Source organism: Haliaeetus albicilla, chromosome 1, assembly GCF_947461875.1.
Source record: "Haliaeetus albicilla chromosome 1, bHalAlb1.1, whole genome shotgun sequence".
NCBI lineage: Eukaryota > Metazoa > Chordata > Aves > Accipitriformes > Accipitridae > Haliaeetus > Haliaeetus albicilla.
Window position 1 is genome coordinate 77,685,840 of NC_091483.1, and position 12,365 is coordinate 77,698,204.

Here is a 12,365-nt window from a genome sequence, read left to right on the forward strand (position 1 = left end):
TGATTTCGGCTAAAGGAATTTTTATATTAAAATGTTAGCTTCTCCTTAAAAGGCCAGGGTATAGTTAAATTCTTTACTAACCCATTTTGATAGGACGGGAGAAAGTGCACAGACTTCTGGCCACATGGTCTCTGCATCATGTCTAATACTGAAGCAGTGAACTGCAGTTGAAACATTTGCTTCTCCACGCATTGGTCTTGAGACTTTTTTCTAGCAGCTGTGTTGGTGTAAGCGGTCCCTGGCAGCTGATTCTGTCTTTTTTTTTTTTTTTTGCCTTTCTTTGTGCCAATATGAGTGTAACAGTATAATGAGCTAGATTGAGAAGATGACTCATACTAAAAATAAACTTTTTGTTGGTATATTTTCCATTTAGGTAAATTCCTCAGTCTAGGCCACTGTTCAGCTGACAAAGCAGTTGCATTGAAGGGGGCAGTTGGAAAGGATCAATGTGGGGCGCTGGGACTGTTTACCCTGACGTAGCCAGAGAAAGAGGCTTTTCATCAAAGTATCAAAGGGTGCAGTTCCACATTTGGTTCAGATGACTAATCTCCCTGTTAGTCTCTACTAAAACCGGCCAAGCCCGCCCCTGATTGCCAGGTCCAAACTGTTACCGTGTCCCACCTAGACTGGTTGGCCAAGCGGTCAGTTGAATCTGCTCACTGGAGACTAATCCCTGCTCAGAGAAATGGGGAACTGGCTGCTGAGGACAGGGAATTTGGGAAGGCTGCTCCTCTTTCTGTGCAGCTCTGCAGTCAGCTGGAAATTACCTAGGAGTGTGCTGGTGCAGTGCCTGGTCCTTCTCTCTGTTCCCAGTCTCAGGTCCTCATACCAGGGTCTCTGTGTCTGACCCTTCAATAAAAAATGCCTGTGTCAGCTGAATTGGCAGATTGTGAAGAGGACAGAGAAACCCATCCCTTTTGATGGCAGCCAGCAGTTAGATCAGCTCAACCCACTTGGTGGAATTTCAGCCTCCTTTTGGGCTTATTATATTGATTAACAGGACAAGAGGAAAATAGAGTCTGTGATGATGTGGCAAGGAATGTTGTCAGGGACAGAGGTGACAGACCAGTAGCCACTGTGGCTCTTTATAATAGCAGTGGCTTCCCCCAGACTTCATATTCACATTTAGTGATGCTGTTTAATCAGCGCCTTTTCTCTGGCTTGTTTTTCCCAGCCCTGCACAATTCACTGCATCCTATGGTAAAATCTGTGCGGCCATGCAGTGTAGGGAATTGATCCAGTTGAAAAATAACATAGGAAAAGTTTTTTAGCTACCTCTGCTTCCTAATCCCATTTACCACATGCTAGACAAATAGCCATGCTGGAAAAATAGAGTGGGAGGACCAGGCAGAAGATAATCAAGAGGAGAGGGGGTGAAACAATGGATATGGAAAAATGCTTGAAATTTTATGGTTACAGGAATCCAATTTGGCTCTTTAAAGCATCCGAGCTGTATTCTGCTCCTGAGTGTCTGTGTGTTCAAATGTCCAAGAGTTCTTTGAGGTTTGTAAGCACATATCTTGCTGATGTTTTTAAATTACTATCCCTGCAACTGCGTAAGGTGGGATAAAAACTAGGGGGTTGGTTCGTTTTAAAAAGGCTTTTCCCTACCTATGTTCCTGTTCAGGTTTAAAAAATCAAATATGCAGAGTTGTTCTCTGGTATATGTGCCTTTCATAACACAACCTAAATATTTTATATTTTAGAAATACACATAACATTTTACAAAGCTCAAGAAATGTAATGAGCTCTATAGCTATTAAAGGTGGTTTATCTTCTCTGCCAGCTTTTTTGTTCATCAGTTTGTGTATAGTTTTCTCACTTAACCTTTGCCCTCAGAAGAGAAATACTTTTAAGATGCATTTTTTTTGTTGCAGTTTCCACTTAAAAATGGGCTACAATGATTTACTAACTATTACTATTACTAACTACGTGTTTTTTCGTAAATTGTTTAACATAAAAACTTGTAATGGGCAGACATTAATACATTATTGCATCCAGAAAGAGACACTGGTGTCGTTCTGGTTGTGACATACAGCATTTTATTACTGTCTGTATCCTTGTTTGAGGAGGGGATGATAATCAGTTGAAGTTCAGTTTCTGAAAAATGAGTGCTATGGGCCTGATTCTTAAAATGAAATGCTTATGTTGGGAACATGTGCACAAGGTTGCACACAGCTTTTTCTGTGGAGTTAATGGATTACCACAAATGCTCCTGTGAGTTAGGTAACTGTGCATGCACAATGTTATTTGAGTTGAACTGCTTTCATGTGGCTTTAGGTAATTTGCACACTTGCTTATAGTAACTAGTCATGCAAATTGAGCAACAAATTGAACAGGCATCGCTGGATTTACTATTACCTTGGAGTTAATGATAGTATGGTAGTAGTATTACTAAATTTCAGTGATACTCAATGCAGAAAAAAACCTGATTCTATTACTTTGGGAGCAATTACTTCTCTCTTAATGTAGCTGAGTAATTAATTTTGTCTCTGCGGTACCTATGAGTCCCTTCAGTGATTTCTTAAATACGGAATTGAATATTTGCTTTTAATCCTGAAGCTGTTTGCAATTATATTTTCACGCACATTTCAATGGTCTGACATTTTCTTATGCATATCATCTCAAAAGGGTGGTATAAAATGTGCTTTGACACCCCAGTTTATATAGCTCTCTAAAGAAGAGTTTACTTAGATGATGGAAATTGAAGACTGTCCCTTAAAAAAGCCAGATATTAGATTCTGGTTTCTGACTTCTACCAGTGGCTGTGAATTATACTTAGGCACAAATACATGATTCTAGGCACTCTGAGATGCTAATATTAAACTCGCTTCACAATTTATAAAATAACATTTAGGATTCTTCCCTTGAAGATAAATAGTATCAAGGCATGTGAAAGATTAATTAGTTACTGATTATATTGTTCTTTGTCCCCCTCTCCGGTGATGCTGGTGATTGCAAAGCGTAATTATAGTAGTATACATTTGGCAGAACAGTTGGAAGTGTCACAGTGCAAAAATAAAATGTGTTCATTTTGTGGGTAATTTGAAAAATTCTAAATGTTTTTGGCATTTTGAAAAGTTGTTATCCCTAATTAAGCTATTATTTTACTTTATATTGTAACAAAACTGTAAACAATGCTGTGTATTTGCTTATATTCTAGAAATCTTTAATTAAATGTGTGTATGTTTCACTGACCGTTGCTTGGAAGTTACCTTGGGGATGTCTGACCTCTGTTGAATTTGCTGGGAGCTAATAGATGAAGTGGGAAGGCAACAGAAGGTGGCTGCAGTGCGAAGAAAATGTTACTTTGTCTCAATTGTCTGTGAACCGGCTTGATAAAGTGAATTTTCTCTAAATACATTGCATCGTACAATACATAGTGCTCAGTCAGCCACTGCTTTTGGTGGGTTTCCAAGCTTTAGGAAGCTCCTTAAAGGAGAGAGCTTAGGGACATTGGTGGAACTAGGAGGAGGAAAGGCATGTCTCCTCTTACATTTCTTCTTGCTTGTTTACACAGATATTAGGGATTAGACTACAGCACACACTGAAAGCGTAACTGCAAAGTTGTGAGAGTGCCTTTTCCAGTTTGATTGCTTGAGAACAGAAATTTCTTTCCAGAGCACCTTGTATGTGGTGTTTATAGCAAAGACTGTAGCGTAGGCAAGTACAACAAGTCTGTGAAGACCCTGCGTGCCCCCAGACAGATGTTACATGTTTTTGTAGTTCTGGTTTTGAGAAAGCTAAAAGCATCTTAGCACAGCTCAGAGCTTCTCAACAATCATTTCAAGTCTTTTTTCGTTTTTATGCAGCACTGGTATACATCTTAAGGTTATTCTTTATTCACAGGTTGCCTCTTCCTTTTTAAAAGTGCCCAGAAGAAAACTTTAAATGTATTTTAGCTATTTTAACAGTGCTGCTTTATTACCTAAGAAAAGAAGAGTTGGTTGGGATCATAAATTGGAAAAGAAAGTGCATATTAATGGGATGAATTTCTGAAATTTCAGATAAAATCTCTCATCTTTTGCTTTTATGAAGGGCAGCCTTTCTTTGGGAAGGTCCGATTACTGGCAGATACCCAAGCGTTACGTTCTTTGAAGGACAGTAAAAGTGCACAATAAAGGAATAGTTTCTTTTCAAGGATATGGTCTAGGCTTTCTTTCCCTATAAGAAAACATCTGTTTTTAAAGCTTCTTTTTTCTGCTTGTGGTGCTATATAGCATGAAATGTAATAAGATGAATCTTCAATTCATAGTTGCTGTGGTATATTGATGGTTCCAGGAGGAATGCAGAGAAAAAAGCAGATAGAAATGGAATTCAGTTTTCTTCTTTCCAAATTTATAAAGAAATCTTGAAATACAGAGTGACTTAGTTTAAAAAATGCATTCTCTTCCCTGATTTTTTTTTTCCTTGTGCATGTAGTAGAGAGCTTGGCTTCTTAACAAGTGGAAAGTACCAGATTGACAAATACCAAGTGTTATTTCATGACCACTGATGGAGCCTATCTGGCTTGCGTAAACTGTGATTTGAGCCATTGCAGTTGTGAAATTAGGCAGTTAGGTTTTCCGCATATTAATGAGGGAGATGGCCTACTTTGGCAATGCTTGGGTTTTCCCTGCATTTAAAAAAAGGATTTTTACTAAAGTTGGTATGTACTGTGTAAGTTGATCTGTAAATAAAAGGAAGAAGGATTAAATGTTTCCAGGCAGTGAGTACACTTAGCTCTTTCTTATGTAAGTGGGAATTGCAGATGTCAAGTTCCTTGGAAAACGAGCTATCAATTTTCTTAACTGACATCCGAATTTGAAAGTGTTCATAGTTGTCTCACTCGCTGCAGATATCAGAAAGAAAGGAAATAATAAAATGTGCAGACAATTGTAAACCACATAATACTTTATAGAGTTCTCTTTATGCATACTGATCTTAGTACTAGGCATACTAAATATGCTAAGTGTTTCTTAAAAAGAGATTAATGGGCTGCCTAGTTGCTTGGTGTCTTTGACAGACTTTAGAAGAAGGCTTACTGAAGGATTAGGGCAGCAGAGGGAGCTAAAAGATTCCTAATATTTTATCATTTGTTGTTTCCTAAGTGCAGATTGCTCCTTCATAAAATACCAATTAACTTTCACAAAAATGTGATTTTTCTAACCTTAAGTGCCTTCAGCAAATAAATAAGGATTTTGATCTGGGAAAATTCCTTTTCTCCCTAGCAATCCAGTATAAATTAAATTAGGAATCAGGTAGTAAAAGCTACCGAAATCTTTCTGCAGGAACGGCCATCAAATCTTTCAACTGTAACAAATGAAAGTGTTTAAGCAAACAGAGTTTTCTATGAATAACCCAAGCAGAATATTCTATGAGTAAATCAAGTTATTTTCAGATACAAGTGTCTTAAAATAAAAATGCATACATTCTTGTGTTGCATACAAAGGTGTTCTAACAATTCAACACTATTTTTCTGTGTTTTGACTGTAAGAACTTTGAAAATATTTTTATGAGCTTGAAATATAGAGAATTTGGAAAAATATTTAATCTGTTATGTAAGAGTTGTCTTCAAAGAACAGGGAGTCTATTCTAATGACTAAGATAAATTGACTTCGAAATAATAAAATGAAAACAATGCTCCCGTGAATCATCACATAACAAGATCATTTGCCACTTCCCACACATTAAGGAAAGTTATCTGTATGTATATTTGGGGTATGTTTGCCTGAATGCAAAAACATCCTTTATCTCATTACAATTATAGTTGAAATGCTTATGCACAGGCTTATGTTTGGTTTTTGTTTTTATCCTTAATATTCAGCATTTACGGTGCAAGGCGTTTTTGGCTTTCTTTTGGATTGCTGCAGTAACCTGCTTTTGTAATTTGAATCTTCATTATGTGCTACCTAAACAGCTTTTGAATTTGCGTGCACTTAAGCTACTACAATGTTACAGAGGTATTACTAGTAACAATGCAAGCTGTATGAAAAGAAAATTAGCTTAAAAACCCATTTTGCCTTAAATGATGCTGAACAGTAGCTGCTAATGAAAAGCATTATTTTAACAAGAAGACTGGGCAGGGGGGAGGGGGGAACCTGCAGAGAAAATCTCCATGATATTTATAAATTTTGCTGAAATATTCAGGTCACTGATTTAAGTTATGAATGTTTTAAAGAAAAGCTGTGTTTTCGTGGTGTCCAGCATTACATTTTGTCTGTATAGTTACATTTTCATTGGTATATTGAAATGAAGAACACTGCCTGCTTGTAACAGACAGCAGCTATGTTCAGCTATGATATATTGAGTACACTACATCCTACTGCTATAATAAAGTCAAAATAGTTTTATTTAATGTTAGTGTCAAAGACTGTTTAGTGTATTTAACACTGTATAGCCTGATGCTGGGTTTACATGGTTGTAATCATTGTATTTTTACTATCATATATATTTGAATTGGAATCTAATACTTAACCGTACCTCCTCATCTAATTCCTGAGTAATCTTCAGAGAATTAAAAAAAACTTTTTGGACTAGATATTTAGCTTTTATACAGTTGAGCTCCTGGTAAAACTTTTCAAAGCTTTAGAAGTCTAAGTACTTGGTGGTAATATAAGTTTATTTCTGCCTGGGGTCAGGGAAGATGCTCTGGAAGCCCTAGATTTATACATTGTTTTACACTGTGTTCTGGAAAACCGAACTGTGCAAAGATTAAGTGTCTAGGTAAACGTACTGAAAAAATTTAAATTGTCATCTAATTAAAGCAGACATGTTGAGCTTTCATAGAGGCAGTTCCCATCCTTAGGGAAGTGCAGTCTGACATGCAAAAAAGGATTTTGTTTTGTTTCCTCCCTTAGTGCAGTCAGGATGGGAGTGTGATTATGCAAGTGGAAACAAGAAAATAAAAGTGGAGACAGTCTTCTAGTGCTGAAGGCATCTACAGCTCCGTCCTTGTGCCCTTGTTCCACAAGGTCAGTACTGAACTTGAAGGGTGCCTGTCCTTAAACAAGAGGAATCGCATGGAGGCTTTGCCAGGGGAAGAATATCTTGCAGATATCTCTGCTCTCCTTAGAAAAGTCATTGTGATCTGATGGACAGGTCATTTGGAGTTCAGAAACCTGTGTTTTATCTTTTAGCTTTTCCAAAGTCAGATAGTCGGTTAGAAAACAGAAGTTGCCTCTCCGCCTCTGTGCCTTTTCTTTTTCTTTGACAGAAAACAGTCAGTCGGAGACTTTCAGAGTTACTGTGATATAAGTAATAGCTGGCTGTTGTAATAACCTTGGAATCCCTTTAAAAAATGAGGCTTTGCTAACTGTGAAAGTACCTGGCATTTGCAGCAGGTAAAAGCACACCCATTGGTACCACTGTAGATCCAGAGCTCTGCAGTGGTTTGTGACCCTGCTCAGATGCTTAAGTAAGAAGATTCCTTCTTCCTTCCTTTTCTGTGAGAATTGAATTTAAATTGCTTGTGACTTTGAGTAGATGCGTTTGGGTTTTTCTGAAGCCAGAAATTAGCTGTTCAAAATTACTCATGTCTCCCTTTTCCTGATGCTTTTTTTTCGAAGTATCATCCTATGCACTGACTTTTCAAACCTCGCATTCCACCAATTAAATGGAGACACACCAAAAAAAAGGTAAAAATTACAGGCAATGGCAGTAGGACAGCAAAAGATGAAGAGGAAAGACTCTTTATTCTTTTGATCCTACCTGTATTTTTCAGAAACTTTCCTTGTGTGCTAGATGATGACACTCAAAATACAAATAGACTGTGACTCCTGTTAATAGGTAATTAAGAATAATTGTAAGTGTTAATTAAATACATGATAAATGTCTCTTTTTGTCAGGGAGTGTACATTTGAAGAAATAGTTTTATTAAATGCTAATAAAACTTTTTCCCAGGCAATTTTGTCACTATTTCTTGTTCCCTGCTGTTCCTTTCTTTCTTGAAGATTGCATCAGTCATACCCATGTGGGTTTTTTTTCTGGGTATCAAATACCACTTAGGCAGGTGTTACTTAGTTTCTGCAACATCTGCCAGTCATTTTTTGTTGTTGTTGTTAGTTTATCTAACCTGCAGATGGTCATGTTTGCCTGTTTGTGTAGTGCTCCGCAAACTCCCATGCTTGTTCCCCGAGTGCTACTCTGCGCTTGCATGCAGGCACCATCAATTTATCAAACTCAAATAATTTAGTAACAGTTACTTCTTCTTGCAATAAACAAAAGCAGCTGCACTCTAGCTATCCTTATGTGCATGAATGCATAGATTGTAAAGGGCTTTTCTGACAAACAAGACAAAAGTTTAGAATTTCAAACTGGAATTTAGGGCATGTAAGTCAGAATGACTAGACGCTGATGTTTAGAAACAATATAATAATGCAGAGAATGAATTAGTTACCATAGTAACTGCTTTGTTTTAATAATTTGGTGGGGCAATGAATAGAAGGAGCTCAGAAAGAAGTAGAAGGAATCTTAATTACATGTTGTGCAATGTGAGTAGCTTTGTTCATTAATATTGAAATTAATTTGATTTTATAACAGATTGAAAAATGTCTGTATAAGTTTTACTTTGGAAGGGCGATAAGAATGATTTACTGTTTTTTTTATTCTTATTTTTTTCTCCCCTGGGAAAAATATGATCACATTTTACATTTGATTATGGCAATGCAGATTATCGATTTCTTAACAATAAAACACGCTCAATATGTTGCATTGTAAGCGTGACTTCAATCTACGTGCTGTGATTTTGTTGCCTGGCAGTTGTTGGCAGCCTAGCAACATGCTTCAGTCCAGATCTGCAAAAGGATATAGACACCCAAAGTTAGGAGTTATGGGGAAGGCAGGTGTCTCAGTACTTCAAAACCCATCTGAAATCATCAGCACCTTGAAAGCCCTTTGCACTTTATGGATGAAATTTAAGTAACCTCCGCACTTTGAGATCATCTTCATTTTCTTTCCTCTTGCAGGTTTGAGCAGTTTAGTGTGCATTTTGTGCTTAAGACAAGGCAGGATCCTCAAACAGAATTAGCTCTTTTGGAGGCAGATGCGCATCAAGCAGGCGTTCTGTGATCGCGTACAGCACGCATCAGCTGGACCCCGCTTTGCAGAACGATAGCAGGCATGATGGTGCTTTATTTAAGAAATTCATCTGCAGTGCCTCCTGTCCCAGCATCTCTCATAAGGCAACAGTTGGCTGGGTCCGAGATGCCTGTGTGCTGGTGAGTCAGTGCGTGTCTGGGGACCGGCTGGTGTCACGGAAGGGTTTACTGCTGGTGTCCTACCGCAGCCTTTCACAAAGCGTGGCCTCTAATTTGAGTCTGTCTTCTCATCTGAATGCCTTTTTTTTTTTCTTTTTTTTTCTCCTTAATGAAAGTTGCAGGAACTTAATTCTCTTTGAGACTACTGGCAGCTCTTGGTTGAAATTTGCTAGTGAGTTAAGGATTTAATTAAGGAGGGCCCAGCGGGTAGATGGACAGACACAATTACGTAAACCTGATTTCCTTTGAAAATCTAAAAGGTGCTTAGATACTACATACAGAAACGAGAAGTGCTACCTGGCCATTCCTTGGCTAAGGAAGTGCCTTCCATCACCAGACTCAAATCATGTTCCCTCCCTAGACCAGGGAGTCTTTAAAGTTGTTTCTGCAAAGCAGCACTGCTTTTAAGAGTGGCTCCTCAGTAGGGAAGAGTGCCTGCCTGGGAATGGGGAAACTTCGTCTTCTAGATCATCATCCATCCCAAGATTATTAGTTTTTGAAAGGGAGGTTCGTTACCCTTTCTGTGTTGTTTGCTGCAATCTGTGTTCCAGGTAATGCAAAATCTTCGTTGTGCCAGAATGAAAAGGGATAACTGAGCTCAGTAACGAGTGCTCTAACTCAGGAAGGGAAATTCAAGCTTCTCTTTCCTGTTTCTAGTACTTTTGTGTATATAATTTTGTGGACGGAGACTTAAACCTGTGGACTGTTTCTTTTCTCCGGGGTGAGGCCCCCATCACTGGGCTATTCTTGTCCCTGCCTCCTCCCCTCTAGCCTCATAAGAAACTTGCCCTGATGAAGTATTTCTAAAATCACCATATCATACCTCCAGATCCACGTTTTCTTCATTCTTCCCTTATCTCTTAGCTGTATCTTAATAAAATTAAATTGCAATGTTTTTGAAATAGACACTAGCTTGCTTTGAACTTTTCTTGGGTCCTAATCCTTCACTGGAATTATGAAATGCTTGTTAATCTTAGAGTTTACAAAATCCTTTCCTGTTTAATTTTTGAGTGTCAGTCTGTGAAACTTCCCAAAATGTCAGAAGATCAGATGAGTTTTGCACCTTGTCCAAGATGTTGATGCGTGAAAGTAAAAGGGAGTTCATTCCAGAACTGAAAACATCCAGTGAAGAATTTTTTAGCCAGTTGCTTCCTTTTATGTGCGTTGACCATAAATCAGTGGTTATTTTATGGGTTCCTTGTAATTACAGTAATCAACAAATGCATGGTTGCATCCTGGAATAGTTGGTGACAGAAACTTTAGAGCAAGTCCTTAACGGCCTTGGTATATCAAAGTAATAGCACTAGTGCATCTGGTGATAAAGAAAGAAAAGTGTGTGGTCTTGCAGTCAAATGTGGTCTTTAGCTGCCTTTTTTTTTTCCCTGCAATTCTGAGTCTCATTTTTCTTGTTTTTCTGGTTCTCTCTTCTAATGAGGAGATAAAATATTTTCTATTTCATTCCTTGTTTTCTAGTGTTTCTTAAAATGTTCTTTGTGATCTATTAATTTTGCAAGTGGATTTCCACTGGAAATCAATTAGTGTTAAAAGTTAATTTTTTAATTTAATGTTCAACTCTATTTCATTTGCTCTCATTTTTTATTGCATTAGTCCTTTGAATGGAAGCACCTGCAAATACATTCCTAAAATAATAGTTTTCTACATAGTTTAAAAATATTTAACTGTTTACTGAGTGGTCAGTTATAGTCCTTTTAGATGAAGATGACTTGAAGCTTTTTGCAAACAGTGGCATTGATATGATTTAGCTGGGAAAACACTAAGTAGTATGCTGAAACAACCATCTCTACTGACATAGGCTTGTGTCTCCAAAAGCTAGCAATTCTGGAGACTTGTATGTCAAATATGGTAGATCATTCCATCTCTCATTCTCTCTGTGCATGAGTAACTGGAGGAAACCCACGCTACAGGCATGTGTTTCAGTTTCTACTTCTGAGTTCCTCATGGGAAATGTCCTGCCCCTTAGCTGTAGATTCCTCTTTTGTGAAAGAAATACCAATGGGGTTTCCATGTCAGCTCTGCTGGTTGTGCCAAAGGCTTGTCGGACACAAGCTGTGGTCTACCCCGGGTCATGAAGTGCTCCAGAAGTGTGATTGACTTGTACCTCCTTGACATGATGTAATCATCTAATTGGAAAACATATTTGCTACACAAAGATTTTTGGATTGTTCCAAATAAAAGCCTTATATCGTATGCAATTTTAAAAGCTCTCTTTTAAGTGATTTACAGGAAAGTTTATCCTTTTGTGTTGATAAAATTTGACAGAAGAATTTCAGGTAGGAAGATGGAGTTCAAAGAGAAAAAAAGTACTTTCTTTAGTTTCATTCTATACAAGTCACTTATGAACGCTCAATTTAAGAGGAAAAGTTCATACTAATGATAGTGGTAGGTGAGCCCAGTTAGCACAGACAAGATAACACTTATGTTTTGGCATACTTATTTTTAATAACTTTATACGTCCTTTAAAACTCCTTTAAAGTATATGTGGGTATACATACACAATATAGATCACTTGAAAATGTAACCAAATATTTTGTACCCCCAAATTAGATATTTTATTTAAAAAAGCTTGTTTAAACATATACTTATGGTATCCCGGCTACCTGTCTTCTTGGTCTTGGAGCTACTATGACCTCTGATTTGCTTTGAGATTGTTCAGCTTTTTGTCCTTTTGCTTGTGCAGTTTTCTGGTCTGCGTGCAGTTTGTACCTGTTGCCCTTCCTGTTTTTCCTTCATGCCGGAGTACTGCAGAGCTTGTTGTTTTAACAAAGCTGGCACTTCTTCTTGTTTTAACAAAGCTGGCACTTTGATTCCTGGAATTCATCTCCTATTTACAACAGTTCTGTGGGTCAGAACTACTGTGAAATACAGAAATTAAAGGCTTATCACCGTTCCTTCATAGGAGCATAGAGGTATATTTTCTGTTGAAATTCTTACTTTAATTTGGTGTTACAACTGAACTACACTTACATGCCACACAATAGGAGGGTGATTTATTAGTAGCAGTTAATTTAAAAGGCTGCTGGATACTTTCCCTTTCCTTCTGCAGTATGAGTGGGCTTTTTTGTGCCTTTTTTACAAGTTTTCAAACATAGCTGAAGCACGGGATGGATC

The 12,365-nt window shown here is 37.7% G+C and overlaps 1 protein-coding gene across 4 annotated transcripts in view; it reads left to right on the forward strand.

The window, feature by feature from the left end:
- The window catches only part of CTBP1 (C-terminal binding protein 1), a 244,849-nt gene that overhangs the window by 54,366 nt on the left and 178,118 nt on the right, over positions 1-12,365 (forward strand). The window lies entirely within an intron of this gene.